The following is a 6000-nucleotide window of genomic DNA, read 5'->3' on the forward strand; positions in this document are numbered from 1 at the left end:
TGCCACTTGAGCTTGAACACAAGGCATTTTGGGCTTCTAAATTCCTCAACTACGATATGGTAAAAGCCGGTGAGTCCCGTATCCTTCAACTACATGAGTTAGAGGAATTTCGAGATCAAGCTTATGAAAATGCAAAGATGTACAAAGAACAAACAAAGAAGTGGCATGATCAAAGAATCATCAAGAAGGACTTTTGGGAAGGACAACTAGTGTTGTTGTTTAACTCGAGGCTGAAGCTGTTTCCTGAAAAATTGAAGTCAAGATGGTCAGGGCCGTTTGTTGTAAACAAAGTATTTCCACATGGTGTGATTGAAATTAAAAACCAAGCCAATGGGGACATATTCAAAGTAAATGGACAGAGGTTGAAGCCCTACTATGTTGGGCAGGAAGCTGGATCAATTGATCATGTGCGTCTCACTTAATGAGGTGGACGTCCGTCGAGCCATGCGACGTTAAACGAAGCGCTTAGTGGGAGGCAACCCACTATTTTTGTTATTAACAATTTTCTTTGTTTATTGTTTTTGTTTTGTAGGTTGTTTTTGAAACACGACTATCAAGGAGTGAAAAGAGCAGAAAACCCAAAACAGAAAAAAAATTTTGAGCACAGTGCCTGACACGATCTGGCCGTGTTGGCTGACATGCCCATGTCACACTGATTAAAAATTTTGGAAGGAAAAATTGGTTTTCCAGACCCGGACACGGTCTGACCGTGTGAGCTGACACGGCCGTGTCACTCTGGGTTTATTTTTTCAGAAACAAAATTGGATTTCCAGACTCGGACACGGTCTGACCGTGTCACCTGACACAGCCGTGTCAGCGAGTCAGATTTTGAATTTTTTTGTTTTGATTGTGGGTCCCGCACGCCCCACACACCTAAACCCTATTTTTCCCTTCTCTTACTTCACTTTCTCTCTTTCTTCCTCTTTCTTCCTTCTCCTTCTCCCACAAAAACTTACCTCCTCCATTAAACCTCTAACATAAACCTTCATCCACCACTTCAAAAATTCATTTTTCCCCACACCCACTTCACAAAAAGTGTTCTACTCGTCACCCTCCATCTACCTACGGTGACCGTTTTCGCTAACTCGCAATTTTAATTTTTGTGAAATTTTCAGGTACCCAAAATTCCCCCGAAGAATGTTTCTAGACGAAGGCCAACCGAGGATGGACCTTCAAGACCTCCAACTCGACCACGGAGGAATGTTGAACCGGTGGCTGAGCCGCGTAACGAGAATACTCATGGGTTCACCTTCACTCACCCCGCCCATGAAGTCCGGTATGCAAAACTTAAGGATCGACGGTTAATTCCGAACAGGTATATGTGTCCCTCTACTTTAGCTGAATTGGGTTTGTCTGAGGATGTTCATAGACTGTTGAATAAAATAGGGTTGTTAGATTTTATGTTGCGTACAACACCTACTTATGAACGGATAACATTAGAGTTCTTGAGTACAGTGGAGTACGAGGTCCATACGGACTGGGAAAGAAGACTCCCTATGTGTACCGGTGCCATCACTTTTCAGTTGTTTCAGACTCAGCACCGGTTAACTCTAGAGGAATTAGGTGCTATCCTTGGTATACCCGTTGATTGACCGGGAAAATTGCCTAGTAATTTTGTACTCGGAAGGTTTTGGGCTAAGATCACAGGAACTGAATATATCCCTAAAGACGCGAAAGCTTCCCGGATTCATAATCCATGTTTTCGTTATGTGCAAAAATGCTTAGCCTATTATATGTTTGGCAGGGGTGACAGTCAGGGCGTTATCTCGCAAACTGAGCTTTTTCTTATGTCATCTATGATCTCGGACACTCCGGTTAATGTGGCGGCTTTTGTGGCTTGCCATTTAAGCAAAGTGGGAAAAGCAGTTTCTGGTGACATTTGTGTTGGGGGTATCATCACTCAAATAGCTAGATTCCTTGGTTATGACCCGATGGAGCATCATCATGAGCCCGTCGCAGGTATGACTAAATTAGATATGCTTGTTTTGATTAACCAACTTGTGATACAGATGAATGGCACTACTTACGAGTACAAAGTTGGGAAAACGGTGGTTATGACTCTTCCAAACCCTGACCAAACTTCCACCCTCAGCGAGGAGAATTGGCGCTATCGGGAAATTTTTAGGAGCAATTATCAGTTTCAGCGGAATGAAGAGAGTGAACACCTACAAGGAGATACATGTCAATCATCACAAGGTGGTTACCAATCTTCATCTTTCACAAGTGAAGAATGGAATTGGATTCATGGCGAATTCGCCGATCTCAGAGGTGAGCAAGCGCGCCAAGGTCTGGAGTTACACCGTCAAGGGGCTGAACAAACCCGTCAAGGCGTGATGATGACGGAGATGCATAGCATGATGCAACAATTGATGTTGCATTTTCCTCCTCCTCCTCAGTAGGATGTTCTGTAAGTCCTCTTCGGCAAGTACGAAAACATTGGGGACAATGTTTAGTGCAAGTGGGGGAGGGATTTTATCAGTATTTTTTTCTTGTTTTAGTATTTCATTTTAATTTGTTTTTGTCTGAAGTTTTCTTTTTTTTAGTTGTATCAAAAGTGTAACAGGATGAAGATTGGTGTCGAAGGCATGAGTTGATGAGTGGTGAATGGAGGGACGACACAACCAAAAGCTAATGTCTCAAGGCACTTTGGAAGTAGATGTAACCGAAAATGTCGGACGCAACATGGTGAGCGGAATTGAGCAGTTGAGTGACGAAATCAAGCCGGAAAGAGAAGTCACACGGCATGGAGGGTGTGCGGAAGCTGCAAACTTAACCTACCTTGTGAGGATTATAAAAGGCCAAACACTTACAGAGATCACCATAAGAGTAAAATCAGGTATGTCTTTATCTCCCTAATTTTGCGTCTGTCCTACCAACATAATACAGTTGCAAAGTCACACAAGAGGCAGTTGTTTGTTTTCTTTTCTTTTCCCCTATCCTTGTTTTCCGCCATTGTTGTTTTGTTTATTGTTGTCATATCCCTCGTTTACCCCGTTGAGCCATTCCCCCTTGTTTTGTCGGGTAGCACTTATCGTTTTTTTTCCTATCCCAAAACCGTGTGAAAATTGTAAGTTTGGGGTGGTTTATATATAAGTATGAAAGTTAAGGGGCAAGTGTGCAGAAAAATAAACAAAAGAGAAAAGAGAAGTGGGTGAACCACACACAAAAAGAAAAAAAAAAGAGAAAAAGAAAAAGAAGAAACCCCCCACACATGCATAAAAAAAAATGAGTACCCCAACACTCGAAATTTCGGTGAAAATAGAGAGTCTAAGAAGAAACCCCCCACACATGCATAAAAAAAATGAGAAAAGAAACATAAGTGCAGAAAAACCCATTGAGTACCCTTTCCCTGTTTATCCAACCTCCACCTCAGTCCCATTACAAACCAAAAAACACTCAAATTGTGTGAATTCCTTTTGGTGTAGTGGAAGTAGGATGTTCGCAAAGTCAAGGGTTGATATCGCATATTATGATCTGAGCGAAAAACACTTTAACCAAGAGAGAATTTGTGAGAAGTGTGACAAGTTTGCAGGTGAAACACATCTTGATATGAAGTGTGATGGGCAACAAGGCGCGATGAGTCCCAAAAGCTGACTCAAGGAAGAGATTCAAGTTGCGAATGATATCGGCTATGTTGTGGTACAAAAGGAAATTCAAGGTGACCTTTGTTTGTTCGCTTGCATCGCTTGAGGACAAGCAATGAGATAATTTTGGGGTTGTGATCGGTCACCATTTTACACTCAATTTCATCATGAATTCGACACATGATCGTCATGTTTGGTAACACTTTGTGTTTGTTTTCCAATGTTTTCTTTAATTTATCTAGTTATAAGTTTATTTGTTTGAAATTTGTTTTTGTTCTGCTCTCATTGTCAATTAGGTGCTTTTGATCTCGTTTGGTAATGGTTTCATGTTAGCTTCGGATTGATGGAAGATCGCATGTCCAAGAGGTGTGCAAAAAGGAAGCAAGAAGCAAAAAGGAGCAAGGAGGCAGAGGCGGACACGGTCTGACCGTGTCACCTGACACGGCCGTGTCAGGCCTCCTGAAGAGTGGTACCCCTAAGATCAGAAGCTGACACGGTCTGCCCGTGTCAAGTGACACGACCGTGTCAGCTGTGCGGACATAATTTCTGAATTTTTGGTTTTTCCAATTTTTAAAGTTCCAGGGGCAGTTTGGGTATTGCAGCAGAGATCTGAAAACCTAGAGGGATTAAAAGAGGATTGAAAGACAAGGAGAAAAGACTTTTGATTGTACGAAAGAATTCAGAAGAGGGCAAGATAGCTTTATCAAGGTTTTGGAAGACAAAGAGATTCAACGGTAGACACCAATGCCAGGGGGTGTCCCTGATTTTAATTGTAATGACTATGATCTACGTATTTCTTTAATCAAGTATTCATGTTTTGCAATTTAATTGTCTAATGTTTTTATGCTTTCTTTGTTGGACAAACAAAGATCGATCTGCGGTTAACAATTCGTAGGACTATGATTGTTAAGGTTTTTAGACAATTGAATATGAGATATCACCTAGGACTAGGGATACCGTAAGGTTATTTAAATATTCTTGATTATTTATATCTTTGGTTCACAAACCTTTGTTTCTAAGGACTTAGGCAATAGGATTGCAAACCAAAAGGTTTTCACTAAGGACTTAGGAAAACACCCTTAAGAACAAATAGTTGCATCTCATGAACTTGTTAAAGAGATCTTTTTACAGAGTCATTATAAGGAAAATCATACACCTACCTTGGCATTACTCTAAATTTATACACAAAAGTCCATTTTAATTTTAGCTTATTTATTTTAAGTTACTTATTTCATTATAATAAAAGAAACACTCCTATGCTATTTTGTTTAATTGACTAGTTACAAAAACTTGTATTTCCCACGCAATCCTCGTGATCGATACTTGGGGTAAAACCCATTATTACTACATCGGTGAAGATAGTACACTTGCTATTTTTCCGATCAGTAATGAAGTGCGAATGGTTTGAAAATTGTCATTAACGTTTCTTTCTTGGTTTCAGCGTATTCATCAACTGCTTCTTGCAGCAGCGAGAGGTCGATGAGTTCGAGTAATTTTTCCGCGTGTTGTTGAAGTTCCAAGTTGTGGATGAGAGATTTGTCTTGGGCTTCTTCAATGCGCCTTCTCTTGAAAACTCTTTCTTCCAAGTAGTTGCGCGGTGGCGGGTTTATATCGGGCTCGATGGGATCGCGTAGGACAGATTTTGGCGGAGGTTGCAATGGATGCTTGTGAGTTGAGGCGGAGCTAGATGTTGACGCCATTGTTGAGAACAAGTTGAAAATTCTTCGATGGCGGATTTTGGAGGGAAAAGTAGTTGACCCAGGTCAGCGGGACCCCAGCCAGGGGCTCTGCCCCTTGGACCCCGACGGGGCGCTACCCCGCACCCCACCAGGGGCTCTTCCCCTTGGACCCTGAGGGGGCGCTGCCCCGCACCCCTCCAGGGGCTACGCCCCTTGGAACCCCGTTTCAATTATTCGTATTCAATTACACGTTTGGCTCGACGAGCGTGCACTCCGCACTACCCTAACTCGTTTCAAACTTAACGCATAATTGCATCGGCCTATATTAAATCACATTACTACCAAAATACATTGATGATACTAAAATCACCAACAACTCCCCCCATTTTAGTATAATCCTTGATTTACTTACAGGTATAACGATCAAACAAATGCATAGACGAAAATGTCTTGCGATTGAATTTTCATCTTAGTACAAATACACATTCCAAATACTAAAAAATCGGGGTGTCACAATGATTGAACCCGTCAATCCATTTGAATATCTGAAGATATAGTACACATATGTTTCTTACAATACTCTACTATTCATACTTGACACCTTACAAGCCATGTGTCCTTATCCATTAATAAGCATATAGGAAGCCAAGTCCAAGCTTCCTGAAGCGGCAAAACTTCATGCTCACATAGGTGATCCTTTTAATCTTGCACCTGTATTTGCAATTTTTCAAAAGAAC

General features: G+C 41.4%; 1 pseudogene; it reads right to left on the reverse strand.

Moving 5' to 3' along the window:
• LOC131640350 (uncharacterized) overlaps positions 1-5284 on the reverse strand; it is a 54161-nt pseudogene extending 48877 nt beyond the window's left edge.
• Between the last annotated feature and the right edge of the window lie 716 nt (positions 5285-6000).

This window comes from Vicia villosa, unplaced genomic scaffold, assembly GCF_029867415.1.
Source record: "Vicia villosa cultivar HV-30 ecotype Madison, WI unplaced genomic scaffold, Vvil1.0 ctg.003070F_1_1, whole genome shotgun sequence".
Taxonomy (NCBI): domain Eukaryota; kingdom Viridiplantae; phylum Streptophyta; class Magnoliopsida; order Fabales; family Fabaceae; genus Vicia; species Vicia villosa.